The following is a 22,109-nucleotide window of genomic DNA, read 5'->3' on the forward strand; positions in this document are numbered from 1 at the left end:
ACGTGTGCGTACTTCCCTCAGTCGACCCTGCGCACCCACCACGGGGGCGCCTGGCCCAGTCTCCGCACAGCCCTCACACCGGGGATCCTGCTGTTGCAGGTCTCTGCAAGGGTTTTGCCTCCTTGCTTTTCAGCCATGTCACCTGGTTCTCAGATAAAAGCGGCTAGTTCTCGGGCATGTCTGGAGCGGTGGAAGTTTTATTAGCTCCTTGGACACGGTTCTGTCTCTCGCCATGTGACAGTGCCCTTTCTAGTTACGGACAGCCAAGGATGGTGCTCCTTTTGGAGCCTGTTAACTCACCTAAACCTTAAGGTTTTTGCCTTGTACAGCCAGGAAAAGCATAACTTCTTCTTTGGGGTCTTTTTCATTTTGTGACTAGTGTTCCCACTGAGTGCCTGATCTGGGAGCCAGGCCTTGCAGTCCATATCCATCACCATGCCTCTTCTTTCTCTAAACAGGACTCTATTTGTATTCTTCCTTGAGTTGGGGAAATTGGAAAAAAACAACACTTGCTGCTGTTACCGGGCAAAGATTTGTGAAGCTTTCGGGAAAGGAAATGTGAAAATCCAGTTAGCCCTGTGATTATCCTTTGTCTTTAAATTTATAAAGGAAATTAAGTCAGTGTTTGCTGAAGGAATGAGCACATGTAACATATCGCTTCTAATTGTTATAGACAAAGGTCTGTTTTTGGAAAACACATTTCTAAAGCCGCATTATTCAGTGCTTGGACCCGGGCTGCGTGCTGGGGCAGTAATGCCCAACACGTGAAGCCCTTAGGGTCTGGTTGAGGGGATTATGGAAACAACCACCCAGCATAGGGAGTGGCACAGGCTGGGGCAAGGGTGGGCGCACAGGGCAGGAAGCCGGTCCCTCCTGGGGGCGGAGGAAGCATCTGGGAGAAGACCTCGCAGAGCAGCTGACATTAGACGCGGGCTTTAGGCGACGGCCAGGACCCCATCATCTTGAGAAGTCGAGGGTTGAGTTTCAGAGGTTTCTTCCAGTTTCCTGAAATCGTTGTTTGTACAATCTTGTGTGCATATGCAGACTTAATTTCTTTGTAAGGAAGGACCCGCAGCTTTCATCAGTACTCAGAGGGATCTGGGACCCCAAAAGATTGAGAAATAAACTACCCGTTGGGTATTTGTGAACTGGCCACGGCTGAAAATGTCACTCAGACCCCTGGGAAGGGCCTTGGGTGCACTGAGGAGGTGGCACCTTGCCCTGGGCCCAGTGGGGAGCCCTTGCAAGCTCTAAACATTTTAAGGACTCTTGTTGAATTGAACTAGTAGAAAACAGGATGCAGGCAGTATTGTGTGTGTGTGTGTGTGTGTGTGTGTGTGTGTGTGTGTGTGTGTGTGTTTGGAGGCTGGAGACATGGAAACATCAGTTTGTTTTTACAGAAAGACATGTGAACTATGTCGTCTTCACTGCTAGGAGAGTCTCGAATAGCCGTGCTGTGGACAGAAAGAACGGATAGTGCTCGGGGCTGGGTGAACGCGGTCTTTGCTCGTCGGTGTGCACGGGGATGGATTGATCCCAGCACGCACGTGCGTGTATGTGCGTGTGGCAGAGCATCGGCCGCCCTGGTTTATAAATGGGGGGTGGGACCCCCTCCACCCATATCGCTGGGCCTCCCAGACAGCAGCGTTCAGGAACATCGTGTTGTCTTTCTGTGAAAGATGATGGACTTGAACTCTGATTTTCCTGACTGAGGCTTTTCGAGTTCAGGTTTGATGCTCTGTGTGTGGCTGGCGTTTAGTTGGAATCAAGTTAATGGCCATAAACATCAGCACCTTGGTGAGAGCTCGCGCCGGGTGACCGACGTCCGGGAGGGGAGGGCTTGTGTGGTGCGTCCACGTCCAGCCCGTCTTGTTGGGAGTGAATCCCCACAAACCAAATAAAGTTATTAAAGTTCTTGGAACTTCTCTTCCTGCAGCTCAAGTTCAGGTATTGTCGGCTGCACTGATGGCCGCACAGCTCGACTCTGTGACTGAGCCCGAGCGCCCGCCGACAGAAGGGCTCAAGGAGGTGTCCATTTCAGACCCCAGCCCAGCCCCTGGCCGTCGGCCGGCCCCGTCGGCTTCACCCCCGCACAATGAGCTCGCCGCGGCCAGGACGTTGCAAAGCACGGTGAGTCTGTGCCCTGTCCCTCAGCCACCGAGGAAGTGACAGAAATCACGAAGCTGCGTTTTCTTTTATTAATATATCCTGGCAGAATTGATAAATGGCACATTTAATTTTATTCTTAAGGTCATGTTTTGGATAACTAGACAACGAATCAATCAGGTGATTGATAACCCCGACTCTCCTCCACAAAACAAACGTGGGGAGACCAAAACACCTTCCCTCTTCTCCAAAGACAGCCTGGTTCTTCGGGGGGGATTAACCGTCTGAATGCTCTAGTTCACTGCTAAACCTACGCTTACATCTTTCAGTAGCAAGGGGAGGTGAATTCATGCAACTCCTAGAATGTAAAGTTGACGGTGACCTTTGAGATTGCGCATATCCTCCAGCCCGTCCTGTGGGCCTCCTTTAACCCGTGCTTGCTCAGGAGTGGTGCTGGATGCCGTTTCTCGGAGGGGAGCTTTTGAGAAGACAAGTAGCTCACTACCTTTTCTCCTTTAGTCTGGAACCAACCCCCGTGAGGCTGGGACTCCGTGTTTGGGGCGAGAAGGAAGCCTGGCACTTATTTCTCACCTTGAGTTTCTCTAGCTTTCCAGCTCGCTCGTGGTAGGAGGCTCTGATGCCTTCCTAATTCCTACTAAACTTGCACATGGACCCCTCTGAGCTGGGGTCCTTCACAGGTAGTGGTGAGACTAGCGAATTAAAATTAGCAAGGGGTCTGTGCTCATAAAGTCATGATGTGTGGGCACCCTCTCATTTTCATGTGCCACGATGGAGAATCTCTTCAAACTTGTGGTCTCCAGGGTCAGAATACCAATTGTTTCTCCATTCACACAGTTTACATTCCGATGTCCGTGATTAAACTAACTTATCACCTCCTTTTACCCCTTGGTCTGCTCCAGTGAAGCTAAACAAAAGACGAATTAAAAAAGCCTGAATAGAAAATGTTCAAGGGTTATTAAGGTTGCCTTTGATTAGTAGGGAACGAGATGATATCCTGTTTTGCTGATTTGCTTCAAAAAATAGGCAAGAAAGCTCACGTTGTTACCTTTGTTACCTGGAGTATAAAAACCACCCGTGTTAAGTGGAAAGGTGTGGCCACGTTTACCTTGGTGGGAGATGTGATGGTTTTCGGGCTTCTTTGTCATATGCAGAAGTGAAAAAGGAAAAGAGAGAACAGATTCCTCCAAGTTGGCTGTCTTGAGTGAAGGACCTTAAAAGGGCCTGTATAATTGGGCTTTTGGTGTATGGCGGGGGATGTCAGGGCTCTTGAATTTGACTCTTAGATTCCTAAGGGATCAGTCAGGATGCTTCTAGTTGCAGAAGAAGGAAAAAGTAACAAAACAACTCAGAGCTTAAGCATTGAGGACAGAAGAGGAGGTGAGGAGGCTGGTCGCCCTCGGCCCTTGCGTTGACCTTGGTCCAGCTCCCACTCCGCCATCTTCATGCACCAGCTTGGTCCCGAGGTGCCCAGGGGAAGGAGGGGCCTGTTTCTTCCCACTTGTCTCTTTTGACTGCCAGGTAGTTTTCTGGGGAAAGACCTCCCAGTTCCTTCTGGGGTTGCCTTGACTTGGGGTGGTTTACTTAAACCTTAAGTAAACCTTGGTCCTGGAATAAGTGCTGTATGTAACTATGGCACTGAAGACTTTGGAATAAAATTAATTCCTAGAAGAAGAATAACGATTTATTATTTATTAATCTATATGAATTTATTGACTTGGAAAAATTGGGGTCTTAGGTTATCATACCAAAATATTTCTGTTTTATCATGTCCTCCGTTAAAATAAGCAGTACATTTCAGTGGAAACCTTGGGAATTGAAGGTTCTGGTAGTGTGCCTCAGAGCAAACGAAGCATCTATCGGTGTATTAATCGACTTTCCCGGATCATATATTGAGCTGATTTGTCAGAATCCATTAAGCTGGTAGACAGTATGACATTTCAAGTGCAAGTAGGAAAATCCATGTTATGGTTGAAGGAGAAGGTCAGGCCCATCTCAGTTAATGTTAATCAATGACCAGAGACCAATATGTCACCGCTGGATGGTCCTGCTCGTTTTAATTGTTAACCTAATGTAAAGGTTCATCAGCAAACATTAGAGGTATTTGTACATGTGAAAATTGAGAACAGTTTTCTAAGTAAATACCCTTTCATCAGCCATATCTTTTCACTCAGATTAAATGGGTCCCCCCACCCCCCCGCCTCTCCATCCTCTGTCTGGGGTCCAGGGCGCTGTCCTCTCTCGTCCCTGAGAAATGCTGGAGGTGCTCTTCACCGTTTCTTGCAGACCTCGCCCTGCCTTCGGGAGTGGCCTCTGCTTTAGACATGCGACCGTTACCTAAGGGCATCAGCTAGCCACACCGGGGACCCTGGGGCCTAAAGAAGGGTAACTACAGACTTGAGTTGTTGGTACTCACCAGCAAGCACCTGTCTTTTGTAAGGGCCTCAAGCAGCCTTGAAACTAAAATGCTCTTGAAATGACTGACCCATACGGTATCATATACAACTGTGCAAATGGATTCTTTCACATCTGGAGGGATACCATTGACTTCAGGGGAGCTCTGGTCTTGGTCTGCAGAAGTCATTTTTGGCCTTGAAAGAGGATTCGTTGAAGGGGGAGTGGTAGGACAGCTTCCTCCTTTGGACTACGTTGGTAATGTGCCTGATCAACTCTGCAGGGTCCAGGCGAACCTGGCGGTGGAACCAGTGACCATTTGGAGACCGACCAGAGAGGCATGGCTGCAGCCCACTTGAAGAGGATAAATCTAAATTACAGGTTCGTTCCTTGAAAAGAAAAGCAACTCAAAACTACGTTTTCTGGAAGTTAAATTTAAGAACGGCTGTTGGAGCCAAATGTTTTTCTTCCATTAATATTAATGACATATCTTAGTTCATAATCTGTGTTGCTGATATTTCCTCTCTAACTTAAAAAAAGTAAATTCTCAAGTATTGTTTAAAGTCTTCTGAACAATCTCGAAGGTATTTTAATAAAGCAAATCAAATATGAGAAAAGAATTTGGCATGTATACATTCATATTTAGTGTCTGTTTATACAAGCCATCTAGCTCCTTTTTTGTCTGAAAAGTTTTCGACAGCTTCCTTTGTTGAACTGTGTTTGGTTTTGTTCTGTCTTGTGGATTAGCTTCTAGTGCTATGGAAGTTCTCTTAAAGGTTTTTAATTATTGTATCCCCTTGTCCTTGCAGAGAAAAAGGTAAGCGGGTGATGTCTTATGAAGGCAGTGTCCCATCAGTTGGAAGAAGGTAGTAGTGAGCAGAATGTAGGGGCTCCGGCCATAGGTGCTGGGGGCAGTTAAGAAGAAAAGAGGAGCTAGCTTGCATTCTCCAGAGCTGCGTGTACCAGACCAGCCAAACGCTGCTATTCTAGACTGTGCTCTGTGATATCCAGTATTGGACCAATTTAGAAAAGATGAGCGTGGCCACTGCTTTAGCTTTAGACAAAGCTGACTCACTACACACCGAACAAGAAGTTCGTGCACTCCAGAGCCCCGAGCTTTGGGAAGCCTCTTGTTCCTCTTATACTCACTCCTGCTTTGCTGTTTTCACCTCCAAGTTCCAATGTCCTCGTCTTTCATGAGCGTTCTCCTTCTCTACTGCAAGCATGATGGTCCCCTTTCTGTCCTGTTTCCCAGGATATAATACCTCAGCCCCTGCTAGATCAGTATGTGTCCATGACCGACCCAGCTCGAGCCCAGACCGTCGATACCGACACAGCCAAACACTGTGCCTACAGCCTGCTGGTGGTGGCGCTGACCCTGGGCAGGCAGAATTGGCACTGCCTGAAAGATACGTACGAGACGCTGGCTTCCGACGTGCAGGTAAAAGGAGCCTTTTCAGGGCAGGCACAGAATAGGATGGGTCATCTAATTAGGGAGAAAGGGAAGCTGCGGCAAGGCTGCTCACTGACCTGTATTTTATGTGGCCGCCATTGGCTTGTTTACTGGTCTCTGGTCAAATGAAGCTTTAAGTGGTCAACCCCTGGCAGTATCAGTTTGGCTCCACAAATGCCACTTACGCTCTTGATAACACTGAATTATGCTTGCCTTTTGTGGTCCGTATGTCTCTGCGCACCCCCAGTGGAAGGTCCGTCGGACCCTAGCCTTCTCCATCCACGAGCTGGCTGTGATCCTTGGGGAACAGTTAACGGCTGCCGACCTGCTGCCCATCTTCAATGGATTTTTAAAGGCCCTGGATGAAGTACGAATAGGAGTTCTGAAACACCCGTATGACTTTCTAAAGGTAGGAAGAAGGGTGAAAACAAAAAACAAATCTCCCCTCTTCAATACAATTTTTATATATTTATTTGGCTGTGTCGGGTCGTAGTTGCGGCACACGGGATCTTTCTTTGCGGCGTGTGGGCTCTTTGTTGCAGTGCCCGGGCTTCTCTAGTTGTGGCACATGGGCTCCAAAGTGCGCGGGCTCAGTAGTTGCGGCGTTTGGGCTTAGTTGCCCTGCGCATGTGGGATCTTAGTTCCCCGACCAGGGATCGAATCCACGTACCCCTGTGCTTGAAGGTGGATTCTTAAACACTGGACCACCAGGGAAGTCCCAATACAATTTTTTAAAACCCTGGACATGTAAAGTATCAGTGGAAAAAAAACCGGAAACAGCTGTCTGGGTTTCTTCAGTTGAAGCATATCATCCACAAATCTTAAGGTGAGCGTTCTTTCAGTGATGGGTAAATATCTTTATCTTTCCTCCCAATCTTCCTGTCCCTTAGAGTTCTAATTGCATGGAGGATGGTAGACAGATGGCCCAGCACACTCTGAGAAGGGAGGAACCGGGCTCCCGGTGGCGGTGGCTTGTGACTTGCCCGGGGTCACCTAAGGGAAGAGCCCAGCTGAAATCCAATCTCAGTTCTGCATGAAGGGCTCTTTCTTGCAAGATGTTGCTGCTTCCCGTCTTGCCTTCCCCCCGCCCGCCCCCGCCCCAGAGGAACGATGAGCGTGAAACTAAGCGTTTAAACATGACCTAGAGAAACGAATTGCTCGCGTCCACATGACCAGGAGCTGTCCTTGACGGAGTCTGGCGCATGCCGCATCGCTGGAGATTTTCCTGTCTGGTGCAGGAGCACACGAGCAGTGCCGCCTCCCTGGGAGGCAGCCGGGGCATTATCTTCCAAGCACACACACGCTTGGTTTTTTTTTCAGGCAGGAAACCGTGCAAGAAGGATGAGTAGGGGGCGTGCAGAAACACACAAGCACATCCACGAACCAGGGGAGAGAGGGTGGAAGCAGGCAGGGACGCGTTGGATGTCTGTTAACAGCAAAGCTAATTCACAGCCACACTGGGTAGTGGAGTACAAGGCGTCAGGGAAATGAACGGTTCTGGCCGGTGACCAATGTATAATAATCTGAAGTATAATAAAACAGTCTCTTTGGGGACATTTTGAAGGATTATATATTTTTATTTATATATACATTTTAAAAAAATAGTTGCTTCCTGAAGACAAGAGGAGAGCATATCTTTTATCAGCTTCCAGAATTTGTAGTGACCGACAGCGGCAGGCATTGGAGGTTTCGATATGGACTGGCAGAGTACGTAAAGCCTGTTTGGGGTTGTGAGAAGGCCAGCTAGGTGGAATAGTTCTTCATGTCCCCACCTTATAATTGATTTCCAAAGTAGCAGTAGGAGTGTTCTTTTGGATAAAGAGATTATGTTTTTATTAAGGGATAAAATGAATTCCAAAGCTCTAAGTTACAAATACCACCGTCTCTGGGGAGACATTCATTTTCAGAGGCAGGCAGGGCGAGAGTCACTTTGGAATTAGAGTGTTGTGCTGTTCTGTAAGCCAATTTATTTGAACCAAATGAAAGATGAATCACCCACTCTTCAATATTTTCCTATTAATCGGAGCAGTTTTTGCCAAAGCTTTCTTGAACATTCTGAGTGTAGCCCTTTGTGTAAGGGCACAGCGCAGTTTATACACTTCAGCCTCTAAGGAAAATTATGTTACAGTGAGAGATATGAAAAGGTCTAACCCAGATGAAGCGATTATTTAATAAAAACGTCCCCCAAGGTGGCTCAGATCTGTACATCATTTTGTGTGTGAAGGCGTTATTTAATTCCCCATTTTGTGCCAGCAGGAGGAATGTTCAAGGTTTTAGTGATTCTAAAAGAGTGAAAGTGTCACTTTAAATAATTCTCCGTCCCGAGGTGTATAATGTGCTTCCCGCAGTACTGAGTGGATTTGTTTGTGTTGTTGTTGTTTGGGTTTTAGTTTTCACCTTGTCGAGATTTATTTCAGTATCTCTAGTTTTCATTTTTCTTGCTCTCAACTGGAAATCTCTCAAATAATTGTCTTCCCTGTAGAAATCCATCAGGCTTTTGCGGCTATTCAGGATATGATTTGGCCGATGCCAGGGGCAAACTAAAAGATTTTCTCTTTGCTGTGATCCTTAATCATTATGCTAAATTTGAGAGATTGAGGTTTCAGTCATTATGCCATGTTCCCGGCGTATATTCTCAGAGAACCGAGGAAAAACAGGCCCACGTTTTTTCCATGAAGGCATCGCGCCCTCTAGCGGCTGAGTGCAGGAACTCGGCGAGGTCCGTCTCGGGCCGGGCTGACCTGCTTCCCGGGGATGGGGATGGGGATGGGGATGGGGTCGGGGTCGGGGTCGGGGTCGGGGATGGGCATGGAACCGGGGACTGGGGACCCCGGGGTGGGGTTGGGGCCGGAGACCGGGGATGGAGTCGGGGCTGGGGACCGGCTGACTGGCTTCCCGGTACCGGGGACCAGCGACGGGGACGGTGTGGAGCCGGAGCCGGAGCCGGGGCCGGCTGCGATGACCTGCTTCCCGGGGCCGGGCCGGGCCGGGCCGGCTCGGCTCGGCTCGGCTCGCTTCGCCCGACGGCGTTATCCCCGAGCGCGGGCTATCTAACTAACATCTCTGCGATGGTTATTGAAGCCAAAGCCACTGATATGAATTCTGTGCTTCCATGCCCACGATATTGGTATCACTTTTCTAAAAACAGTGCTTTTTGATATGAAAGTATTCACCGGCACTCCTGGCTTTTGGTTCTAGCTTCCTTCCAATCTCTTTTTCATTTCCTTTCTTTGCCAGTGTGGAAATAATGCCATTTATTTTCATACCCTTCTCCCCTTCTCCGTTTAGAAAACAGTGAAAGCTTTGGTAGTAGGTTTTTCCCACCAGCCATCTTATGAATTTTTCCCTGGGGTTAAACGAGCTCGTGCTCCCGTTCTCCAGGTGGACCTTGTTGGGTTGAGAAAAGCTCGTGAACAGTGCGTGAACCGGCCAGCAAAAGCAGAAAATTTAATTTGCAGCTTCAGGAACACTGTGGAGACAGTGAAATCTCATTTGTTTTCCCTTGATCTGTTGATCTTTGGGAACTTCAGCGTCCTGGCTATTTTTATGTTATCTGATTTTTAAAGTTTTATGTGCTTTCTAACTGATAACCTAAAGTTGAAATATTAAATCCCTATTCATAAATTTCTCAGCCTCTGTTTTACAAAGTTTAATTTATTTCCTTTCTGTTTGATTTGTGTGTGAGAGAGAGATGAAGAATTAAGATTTTTTCCCCCAATTTTCTTTGCGAGGCCATTTTCACTCAGCTTTCTGCTTCCGTTGATCTCCCAGCCTGGCTATTTTTATCTATAAAATGAGATGAGAATAAAGAGAGGTTGATAATGTGTTTTTCACCCCCCAAACAATTTCTTTCTTTCTTTTTTTTTTTTTAAATTTCAGACAGCTGATGTTGATTTTGGAACTCTATAATCCCAATGATGTTTATGATATTTAGTGCATATTGCCTTAAAGTTGTGTGCAGATAAAGTTTCTGAAGTTCGGTGGATCTCCTTCAAGCTAGTAAGGAACCATGACCTTTTCTGTTTATGAGTTTTAGAAAAAGGAGTATTTATGTTTTTTCCATTTTAACTTCTTTATTTTTTCTGGGCTTAATTTGTCCATTTACCCATGAAAGCAGCTTTTAAGTTTTGAAATTAGGAACTGTATTATAGTTTTATCAATACGTAATATAGCTCTTTTGTTAAGCAGTATTCTTGAGTGATGAAAATTGTGGACAAATCACCTTATGTATGAAACTCTTTAAACAATGGCTTATTAGTGTTTCTTTTCAACAGAGATTGGGTTCACTCTCCAGCACAGTTTTGTAGAAAAGTAGTCAGTGAGCAAAAACTCCAGGAAAGAAAAGCCGATCCTGTTTTATGTGGGCTTATACCAGCCGGATACTGAGGAAAAAAAATCTCATTTGAAAATATTTACTAAGGTACTCTGATGGTGCTAAAATTTTATAAAAATGACATGTTCTGAAAGGTAATGATTTAGTTGTTATGCAAGGGGACATTTTCTAAAATTTGGAATCTTAAGGTTAATAATGTATTTTTCTAATGCCAGTCCCTTTTTACGTTTCCTTTTATGAAGGGTTTTATGGGTGTGAGTGTGTGTGTGTGTATGTGTGTGTATCACCATATATTTAAACATCTTTTTTCCTCTGTGTTCTAACGATCACTGTGACAAAAATGACTCTCTCCCGTGCTCATAAATTCGTTTTAAAGGTGGAAGGGTGCATCAAAATGTCCAGTTTCCGTGTAGAGTAGTATTCATAATCCAAGTAGATGGCAGCCAGCATTCTAAATTCGCTCTTCTAATATTTTTCACAGGTTGTAGCAATTCTGCAGAAGTTCTATTCCAGCAGTGAAAGTGCGTTGGGGTTAAATTTCATGAATGAACTCATCCTAAGGTGCCGGCACTGTTCTAAGTGTGTCGGAAGGCAAGCGTTTGCTTTCATTTCTCAGGTTAGCAGGGCCTGGGGGGAGCATCTACCCTGAGCATATGTTTGCCGCGTGATATCAACACACAGCACCAGGCAAAGAATCTCAGCCCCGGAAGACTAGCCAGGAGAGAACAGAGGACTGAACCCCCTTATCTCCCAGGAGACTGTGACAACACAGTTTGGAAAAGGGACTTGCCCAGGATTACCCAGCCCTTCTGTGCAGTCATCCTATGGATAGTGACTGAGCACCTGCTGTGTGCCAGGCCTGCTCTAGATGCTGGAGACAGAACAGGAACAACCTCCTGCTCTCCGGCACTTTCCGTCCAGGGAGGTGGGGGCCAGGCCCAGCCCGTGCTCCCGTCCTGTCCAGTGCAGGGCTGCCCACCGCAGTAGGGAAGGAGGAAGGTGGGATGAGGAGCACAGCAGCGGGGCGGCTCGGGGACCTTTCGTCTCTTTCAGGTGAAGGTCAGCCCCTCAGGTCGCCCTCTCTACGTAGCATCTTGGAAACGAGGGCGTGACTTATGTTTGGCTGGGGAGGATGGCTGACATTTTTTTTTGCGGTACGCGGGCCTCTCACTGTTGTGGCCTCTCCCGCTGCGGAGCACAGGCTCCGGACGCGCAGGCCCAGCGGCCATGGCTCACGGGCCCAGCCGTTCCGCGGCATGTGGGATCCTCCTGGACCGGGGCACGAACCCGTGTCCCCTGCGTCGGCAGGCGTACTGTCAACCACTGCACCACCAGGGAAGCCCCTGGCTGACCTTTTTGATGGCCTCTGTGTGCCGGGCCTCTCATCCTACACCTGCTCCTAACAGTAAGGTCTGCCAGATGTTGAGCTCGGGCACCCATGTATCAGCTGCTGTTGTTACCCTGTAGTGGGAAGAGCTACAGGATGTAGAATCCACATTCCTGCAGTGGAATCTCCACCTTGCTGCTGCCTGTGGGTCTTGAGCCTTTGGGTATCACCCCAACACTGGACTCACCTGCAAAACTAGGCTCAGTCTGATTTCCATGGCTGGCTATGAGAATGAAATGGGAGAATCCACATACGACTCTTTGTAAGTAGAGCAGCAGTAAATGCTACTTGTTCACGGAGGGCCGGGCACTGAATTGGGGTCTGGGATTTGGCTGTCATGTGATAGGCGTGGCCCCTGTCCTCAAAGCCTGAGCTCTGGCGAGTAACAGGCGTGAAGGTTCCCAACCCTTGTTGGCGGGCGCTACGCTAGCCTTTGCAAAAATGATCTGCCATCCCCATTGCTACTCCATGGTACAGGTGAGGAAACCGAGGCCCGGAAGGGTGAAGCCACTTACTCATGGCCACGAAGCTAGAAGTGACCAGGTTAGGTTTTGAACCTGGACCTGTCTGACTCCAAAGCCTTTGCCTTCCCCATCAAATATTACACCACTTGTACCCCAGTGCTTGGTAATGAATTATAAAAGTGTTGACTGTGTTTCTAACCAAGTTCGGTGGTTGAGATTTTAAAATTCAGACACACACACACACACACACACACACACACACACACACACTCCTCAGACCAAAAGATCCTGAAATTACTTCTTTGGAATTACAGAAGTGTATGTTTTTAGAAAAACCGTGCTCATCACTATTGAAAAAGGTCCGTTTTTTGGCTCTGGCTTTCTCTTCATCACAGGCAGTGGTGAGCGAGGGGTGTATCCCTGTGGACCAGTTTGTTGAACACTTACTCCCCAGCCTTTTAAGCCTTGCATCAGATCCTGTGCCAAACGTAAGGGTTTTGCTCACCAAAGGTCTAAGACAGACACTGTTGGAAAAGGGTATGTGGACCATTTTTCTGAGCTTACAGACTTTAAACTTCATCAGGCAGCAGCTAAATCTCCTCTTTAGGGAATTGTGGCAGATTGTGTGGTAGCGTACTTCAGATCTATTATATAAATTGATATGTTAATTTTTATGCATAAATTATGTTATTTATAAAATGACTAAGAATTAAGATAGCTCAGTTTTATGTTTAATAAACATGCTGAAATGCAAAGTATTACATAGTCTTCTAGAAATGCGGGAAACTCTTATAAACTTTAAGTTATGACAGAGAAAGATTATGAAAGGTAGTCAATTTAAGCATTAACTATGGTTAGGTTTTAATGGTATTAATTTTGTAGTCAGTCGGAAAAAGTTTATACCCCAACCTAGTCAGTTATTTTAAAGCTGAACAGGACTTAATATAAGACTGTGTCCCTTGTATAGTTCACTTCTACACCACATATTCAGGAGAACATCTTATCTCCTGCCCTGCATATCCCTTTGTTGCCACTTCCCTCCCATCCTCCACCCCATCTGGCCAGCAACCTGCTCCCCGCTTCCTGTGTTCTATGTTGCCAATTCTTTTGTACTGGAGGGAAGAAAAGATAATATTAAAAGATTTTTAGTTATAGTTGAAAAAATATGCATGCCTATTCTTAGAAGTTTGTCTTTAAAATTTAGGAAATACTCTTTGATTCAAGCAATGTTATCATTTTAAAGGACTTATTCTATGAAAAATGGTTTATTGTCCTGAGACGTGGTTAAAAAAAAAAAAAAACCCAAACCAGAGTATGTTTTTGAACACAGTTTATGGTACATGTAATTCAATTTCATGTTTTTTTCCTCTTTAGTGTGTTTTAGAAATGCCGGTAACCCTCATCTTGAAGTCGCTGAAGAGACTGTCTTAGCTTGGCAGTCCGACCGGGACCAAGACGTTTCCTTTTTTGCCACCCTAGAACCAAAGCGGCGGAATAGTATAGACGCTACCATGCTAGGAAACCAGAATTAACGAGTCTGTGATCGCTCACAGTCTGGTCATTTCATGTGTGGCATATGCTGCTCACCATACCTTGAAGGGGAACTGATTGTATCATACCTGCCCAGGGAGGACAGATTCTGAAACTCTGATGCTGTGCGTTCAGATGACCCCGTTCCCGTCTGCACTCACGGGAACTACTGCTGGGACGGGCAGGAGTCCCAGGTGGCTCGGCCTGTGCTGCGCTTCTGGGCCCCTGCCTGCCTGATCAGGAAATCTGTGAAAAGGCTGTAGAACCAGGTGGGTCACTGAGCGGGTTAGGGGGGGGACCTCCATGGCATCAGACTGCCTGTGAGTGGTTTGTTTTCTCTATTACAGACTATATTATTTAACCCCCCAGCCAACACCTCCCCCCCCCCAAAATAAAGTACATTGTTGGAAGCTTTTAAGTCTTTGACAGATGTGTATATTTGGCTTCCCTCATGCTTTCCTATAAAATATAGTTTATGGTATTTTATTTTTAACTGAAATACTGTACGTACGTAAATAACTCGTGACAGGAAGAAAATATATTAATGTAAGATAAGCCTCCTATCAGTGAACAGAACAAATACATCACTTAAATTTACGCTCCACTTTGAGTTGCTGCAAATATAGCCCAATCTGTTTGCTTTTGAAAAATGTGATAGTTAAAGAAATCTACTAAAGACTGATTTATGGCAGTCTTTCTAATATTGTACTTTTGTTGTAAACTGTACTCGGAACTTTTCCTGAGGCACTCTCCCCCTCCTCTTCTTGCAGGAACTGTTTCCATAAAGATAGGTACTGGCCTTTGATAGAGGCATAAATAGCAGAAAGATTTTCATTCTTATATGGATATATTATCATTTGCTTAACAACTTGGGGGTGGGGGGAAATTGATCACTGAGATGCATGGATATTGACTTTATATCTGATGCTTTAGAATCTTAACAAAATATAGGAACTCATAGTTCTGATCCCTCTATATAGTTGGCCACAAATGCCAGTGATTTGGGAGGTTAAATTATGATACTCTTCAAATCTAAGTACACAGAACTTAGATTTCGTGCTTTTAAAATTCAGACTAAGGGAAAGATACTCTAGAATTTAAACAGGTTTTGCATTAATTAATAACTCAAGGCTCTATAAACAGTTGATTAAATTCTGCGTACATGTATGCTGAAGTTATTTTTCTTGTTTCTACTTGTATCTTCTCAAAGGCAAGCATAAGGGAAGGAAAGGGCAGCCCACGTGGGGTCCCAGAGCTATAGCTGCAAAGGGCGCGCCAGCTGGCTTCACTCTTCCCTTGGATCTTTTCCTTATCTTTCTTTTCTTTTTTTTTAAAGATAAAATTTCTGGAGCTATATACTGAATTTCCTGGTATACAGGATGTTTTCCCCTCCCCCAAATTCCACTGGGCTGACTCTTTAAAAAGAAAGGAAGGAATCTATACCGTGCCAAAGAAAATAAGGCACATGTATGAGAATTTCACATTGCAACCCAGGATAGCATTTTGACAACTTCAGCAAAGAGTGAGTTAATACATTGGAGACTACATATTAAGGAAAAAAAATCAATCTATCTTGTATTTAGTACTTGCCTAAAGTCAATAGATGGAGGTATTGTTTTGCTTCAGTAACAAGCAATTTTTAATTTATTTTTATTGCCTAGAAATTGAGATTATCATGTTGTAAAATCTGTTGATCTAGCAGCAAGTAGAATCACTCAACTGGAATCTTGTATTCTGTGCAGAGCTTCATTTTCCATTAAGGAAAAAACAAATCAGTTGGTGTTGTGATGTGTAGGATTTGCCTGCTGAATCAGATGTGATGGTAGAGATTTGTTGAGACTCTTTGGTAAATAAATAATCTAACCTTTAAATTTTCAGTTTATATGTTCAAATTCTTCTATAATGCCTTTCCAGTGGAAAGCTATTTTTATGATTAACTTCTCTGCAAGAAGTATGTTGAAAGCTTGCATTTTATTCTTCGTTGGTAACAACTGAGATTTTTCTAAGCTTGTTCTGGTTGCCCTTGCTGTCCTCTCCTGTAGCTTCTCCATCAGTTTAGGTCTTCACATATTAATTGTTCTTAGGTGCAGTGTTGAGTGTCTGTGATTTGACCACTGAAGGGAAGCTTCCTGTTTTCTTGAGCACTCGGTCTCCTCCGGTGAATTAATGGAAAAGCACGAGATAGTTTCTCACAGGTACAGCTGCCTTGAAAGGCATCTCAACAATAGAACCATCTCATCTTTTCCCCAAGTGGACATTTCCTCCTTGCTAAGTGTTTTCATTAGCACCTTTCGCACTTCAAGAATTCGAGAACGTTTTCAACATGGACGGATTTTGATGTAGCTTTGCAAATTTTCAGGAAGGTCTGTCTCCCACTTCCGGAGTGGCCAAGTGTCAGGTTTTTTCACTGTCAGGTTGGGCCCAGATCGGCTTGAAAGGGGTCATATTTCTGCAATGTTGGTTTTTTCCTTCATGCTAAGAAATAACGATTGTTAAGCATGGCTAAAGTCTGCACTTTACCACCCTCTGTAGACGACGCATGCAAAGATGATTTAGAGCGTTATTCACGCATAATTCCTATAGGTAGTTGGCCCCGAATTGTGCAATGATTGTATTTTAAACAGACATGGAGAGGAGGTCACAGTTGCCTAACAACGGCCACGAGCCGCCTCGTCTGCCAGTTTCAAGGAGCTGACGGTGAGAGCAGCTCGGAAGCGGCGAGGAGGAGTCGGGGCTGCGGCCCAGCTGGTTCTGCGGGGCGCGCGGCCTCGGTGAGGCCGCTGGATGGATCTCGATACATCCTCCCAGTGTTTTAGAAGCGCCCGGGCCCTTTCCCCGTATCGAAGACGCGTCACCCGCGTCCACGTGGAGCCCCGCCTTTGTTAACGGCGGGCCCGTCGGCCCACTGAGGGCGCTGGGGGCTCGGCCGTCCCGGAGGGGCCACCGCGGCGGGGGCGGCGATGACGCGCGGCGGGCCGGGCGGCCGGCACCGGGCGGCGGCGGCGGCGGCGGAGGCGGAGGCGGAGGCGGCTAGGCCGCCGGGGGGCGCCCTTCGCCCAGACGCCACTGCGGGCCGCCCGGCCGGCCGGCCGGACGGGCGGGGGGCGGGCTCGGCCGTTCCGCGGCCCCTCCCCGCGCAGCCCCGCGCCCGCGCCCGAGGCCGGAGCCGCGTCGGGGACCCGCAGGCTGTGATCCTGGCGCTCGACTTGGCCTCAGACGTCTTCGTCATGCGTGTGCTGCTGGAGGATTCCTGGGAGATGGTTCCGAGGGACAGGCTGCCGCAGCGACATGACGGTGCGGGAGCTCAAAGAGGAGCTGGACCTAATAGCCGGCATCCCCTTCCACCTCCAGCGGCTCCAGTACCTGGACCAAGGTGGCTCCTGCCCGACCCCTTTCCTGGCCCCGCGTACTCCCTCGACCCGGGGCACCCAGTCCCCTCTGAACCCGCAGTGGGGGAAGGGAAGCCCGCCCTGAGGAGGACCCCCAGATGTCAAAACAAACCCCACCCCCGTGAAACCCCGGGTGGAAAAGCTAACCCTGGACACATAGGGACTTCCCAGCTCCAGTAAAGCCGAGCTTCACGTTAGACCCCAAATCTCCAGGCAGAGCCTGTCCACAGCAAGACCCTAATCTGCAAACAAATCCTGCCTGTGCTGGGACTCCAGGCCCAAAGCTAGCTGTCTAGTTTGGCCTGCCAACCTAAGCCCAGCCCTGTCCACGTCAGGACCCCAAATCCCGAAACAGACGGTGCCACCGCAGGATCCTCCAACACCAGACCCTCAATCTCCCACGTCTTCATCAGGGACCCAAGTCCCAAAGCCAGCAGTGCCACACAAGACCTCCAGTCTGAAACACCTGTCCTCAGCGGGACCTCACAACCTCGGGCAAAGCTGCTCGTGTCAGGACCCCAGATGGAATTAAACGTCAAGTCCCTGTGCTGGGCTGTGGGACACCAGAACCCCCAGCCCTCCAGCCAGCCACGTCCGTGCAAGGACCCCAAGTCCAGAACAAACCTGCCCAAGACTGAACCCCAACTCTCCAGGGTTGCCATGACTACCCCAGAACCCTGAATCCTTTACAGCGGTGTCCATGCAAGGACTCTAGAGCTCGGAACAAGCTCTGCCCACTTCAGGGCCCCCAAACCAAGAACAAACCTGCCTAAGACTGAACCCCCCAATCCCCAGGCTAACCATGTGACCATCCGAACCCCAAGTCCTCCCAGCAACCGTGTAGACTCAAGGACACTAAAGCCTTAAGCAAACTCTGCCCTCTTCGGAACCCCATATCTCTGCACGAACCATATGCACGTTTGAACCTCAGACACAATCCTCAGGTGACCCCGGCTCGCGACAGAAACCTAAGTCCCAGGGCGTGAAGCCTACTACCCAGATCATGACCCTAGATCCCAGAGCAGGTACACCCAATTCTGAGCCCCACTCTCTGCTTAACCATTTGTGCATCTGAACCCCAATCCATCGGCCATCTCTGTCTACGTAAGGATGCCAGGGCCCAAAGTGAACTCCTCCCACATCTGGACCCCCAAATTCAAAGTTAACTCTGCCCACACCTGAAAGCTAGTTCCCAAGCTCACCATGACGAAAGCAGAACCCAAAGCCAAGTGTCATCAGAAGGGCTCCAAGACGTGAGACAAACTCCGCCCACACTAGGACCCCAAACTCAAGTCCAGTCTACCCATACCTGAACCTCCAACCTCTACAGAAACCACGTCCACACTGGCACTCCAAGGTTTAAGCCAGCCGTATCTGTGTAAGGAAGCCAAAGTTCAAAATGAGCCTTGCCTACATGAGGGCCCCCAAACTCAAAGCAAACTCTGCTTGTATTTGAAAACCCCAATCCCTCATCAACCTGATCCACCCCAGAACCCCCAATGCTAGACCAAACCCACCTATATTAGGACTCCTAATCTCAGAGCCGAACCTGTCACTATCAAGACCCCCGAATCCCGGGGCAGACCTGTTTGATTCCTTACCCCCAGTTGCCACACTACCCAGGCCTACATCAGACCCCCAAACCCCAAAACAAGTCCTGCCCACAGAAGGACTCTGCATCCCAGAACAGACCCTTCCCATACCAGGACTCCCAGACAGAAAGCAAACCTTGCCTTCATCAGAACCCCAATCCAGAGCAAACTCTGCCCTCATTGGGACCCCAAATCTCAAACCCTGTCCACGTTTGAACCCCGAATACTGGCACTGACCCAGTCCGTATCAGAACCTCGAATCTCAAGCTGTGCCCTTGTGATGTCAGGAGCTCAAAGCTAGCCCAACTGGAATCGAAACCCAGTGCCCGAAGCTCACTGTGATTGAATTCAGGACCTCAAGGCCCCCTGTCCAGACAAATCCCCTGGGGGAGGCACCCCATGCTGGGCAAGGGCCCTAGAGCCCCATCGCTCCCTCCATCGGTCTCCTTCCCTCAGCCTGAGGACCTGGCTGTCCCGATCTGATCCCTACAGTATTTAGGGTATGAGAACAGGGTCAAAGCCCCCAGGCTCCAACATCTCCCCACCCGGTTGAAATCAATGCAAAAACACTTCAAGAAAACTAAGCTATAAAAAACTCTCTGGTCTGCTGCACAGAGAAAGTGAACAGCCGATATTGCAGAGAGACTGCAGTTACACTGCAGGGGCTGGGAAGCCATGGAGACAGAGGTCTGATCGCAGCCAGTCTCCACGAGAATCGTGTTCCCAGGCCCTGTGCTTCCGGGGCTCAGTTTCCCAATCTGTAAAGCAGAGCCCCGTTAGCTCTAGGGTTCTCAGTGCCGTGTCCCCCTTTAGGCAGAAGTGACTCGGGAGACTCAGAAGGTATATTGAAGGCCAAAATCCTCTCCTTTGCCCTCTTGGAAATCGGTTAAGCATTTTTCATGATGTATTTGCTTTGCTATAGGGGTATTTGGAAGATGCTTTGGAGCATTTTTGAGGCTTTATCGGGAAAGAGATGTACCTGTGCTTAATGTGTTAAAAGTGAAGTGAGCTATGGAAGAACTTAGTAAGAGTTCCAAAACAAGTAATTCGAAAATTACGTGTCCTGAACTACAGATGTCTGCCACCCCTTCCGTTAATGTATTTTTGCCGATGAGCTATGCTGAGCAATAAATTCAAGAAAGCTAAGAGGGAATGAAAGGGATGGAGTGCCTTAACACTGATGTCACAGTCCTATCACTCAGCAAGCACTTAGCAACTGTTAGGAGCTCGACCTCTCTCAAGCTTGGTTGCCATCCTTACTGTTGACGCAAACAAGGAGAGAAGGTACACCACGTCAGTAGAAGAAATTTGGGCTTCTGCGGATAAATAACCAGCCTGATGTCTCTTCACCCACCTCAAAGGTTGCCAGCGAGGATCAAATGGGATAATGTGTGTGAAAACCCTGAGAGACACGAGTCTAAAGGGGGGTGAACATCTTCCTGGAGGCGGGTCACCTTTCCACGTCTGTTGTCAACTCTAATAACTTATTTAGCCGATGATAATTAGTATTTGTCTAAGCTGAAGGCAGTTGCTGCCTGCCTGTAAAAGGAGAATGTGCTCTGATTTCTCTAAGAGCTGTTTAGCATGTGTGAATTGTGCTCTCGTCTTTCTCAGGGAAACACACAGCCTTGCTCCATTTTTTTCAAAGTTGTTAGGAAGTCTTCGAGTTGTCTTACTTAGACTAATTACTGATTATTCTCTGTGTTCGAACCACAAATAAGACCCTAATTAACAGATTGGCTAATCACTATTCCGCGTTTACATCCACCATCTGGAGTTGCTGGGGACCAAAGGGTGCCAGCAAAATCTAGAGTGAGCATCACATGGTGCCCGAGGAAAGGCAGGTCTGGAGTCCCAGCGTTGCCGTTCGCTGGCCATGCGAGCCTGCGTCCGCTCCTGCAGCAAATGGAGAGGACGAGCTTGGCCCGTCGTGAGGTTTAAAGCATGTGGGGGCTGGGTACAGGCACTTAGTAATCACTCAATCATGAAACCAAAAAGCTCATGAATTCTACTCGGAATAAATGATAATCCAACCTGGGCAGAGTTGAGAGGTTCCATTCTGGGCACCGCTTATTGGAGATAACAAATGACTCTGTTAGCCTTCAGCCAGGTTACAGGTGGCCACGTAGGAAGAAGTGTGTGTATTTTAAAAAGTAAACTAAAAACAACTGCATTTTTCTTGCAATTTTCCACAATCCTCTTCTACTAATTCTGATGGTCTTCCCCAAAGGGTCTGAATTTAGGAAGTGTGAGTGGATCCACCCCCCGGCCCCCATTCTTTCGTATGAGGAAGGGGCTGTTTGGGGAGAACCTCCCAGAGAAAGGAGCTCTTCCATCCCACGTCACTGAGATGCTTATGTTACCATAGGGTCTCCACTGGGGCAATTTTGTCCCCCAGGGGCCATTTGGCAACATCTAGAGACATTTCAGTGGTCACAGTTAGGTGAGTGGGCGACTGCCATCTCGTGGGTAGAAGCCTGGGATGCTGCTAAATGCCCTGCAATGCCCAGGACAGACCCCACAGCAGAGGGTGATCTGGCCCCAAATGTCAGGAGCGCCAAGGTTGTAGTCTGCCACAGACTACAATTTGAAAGATCCAACAAATTTTTGTCATTATTACCTCTTTAAGCTAACTAATGACAAGATTAACCAGAATTAGTTAGTATTTTAGTTTAACATCTATCACTTGTATAACCGCATTGCACCACATCTGTAATATACAGTCACTTCAAGTTCAAGTAACTCTACTTAGGGTTTGCCTCCTGAAATGACTTTTATTCACTCATGTATTTTTTTGCCATAGGTCAAGTTACAATTACAGAATCTTATAAATCGTTGCTGGTTTTTTTTTTGTTTGTTTTTTTTTTTTGGTTTGGCTCCTCTTTGAGCTAAGCCAAATTAATTTTCTAAAAAGCATCAATAACCACAAACAGGCGGATGCAGGGTCATCAAATGAGAGTAGTGCTCAAGGTTCTCAAATTATCCTTGTGATACCCAAGGTCAGGTAATCTCTTAACTAAACCAATGTAACAGTTAATCTTTAATGCCCGATTTTTCTTTTTAGAGAAAAAATCATTCCCTGTAGGAATTTTGATGGATGACGCTCCGCTGAAGTTCCACGATGTTGTTCCTGGTGGAATTATTTCATTATGTATCTGGCATTATGATGGATGGACGGAACTGGTTTTGGCGGCTGTGGAAGAGGATTCCAGTAAGGTGTTTTCATGCTTCTTTAAATGGATATTATACTTCATGAACCAGCTGTAAATTGTGGGCGTGTGTGTGTGGGGGGGGATTCGCTTAGTCTTTAATATGAATATTTGGGTAAAAGTTTCAGCGTAGAGGAAAAAGATAACAAGGACTCATGTCATCATGATCAAGTCGAGTATTTCCATTTGCTGTTTGGCTTTTGCGATTTCACTGCGTCCACGTAGCTGTGACTT

At 47.2% G+C, this 22,109-nt stretch overlaps 1 pseudogene across 1 annotated transcript in view; it reads left to right on the forward strand.

Annotated features, from left to right (window-relative positions):
• The window catches only part of LOC308629058 (serine/threonine-protein phosphatase 4 regulatory subunit 1-like), a 69,751-nt pseudogene extending 47,950 nt beyond the window's left edge, over nucleotides 1-21,801 (forward strand). The window contains exons 9-13 of the transcript XR_014017917.1: nucleotides 1,937-2,130; nucleotides 4,802-4,899; nucleotides 5,774-5,959; nucleotides 6,219-6,380; nucleotides 21,731-21,801. The product of XR_014017917.1 is annotated as a serine/threonine-protein phosphatase 4 regulatory subunit 1-like (transcript). The remainder of the gene's footprint in view (nucleotides 1-1,936; nucleotides 2,131-4,801; nucleotides 4,900-5,773; nucleotides 5,960-6,218; nucleotides 6,381-21,730) is intronic.
• The last annotated feature ends 308 nt before the right edge of the window (nucleotides 21,802-22,109 follow it).

The sequence above is a fragment of the Mesoplodon bidens genome, assembly GCF_964165515.1.
Source record: "Mesoplodon bidens genome assembly, chromosome: 15".
NCBI classification, from domain to species: domain Eukaryota; kingdom Metazoa; phylum Chordata; class Mammalia; order Artiodactyla; family Ziphiidae; genus Mesoplodon; species Mesoplodon bidens.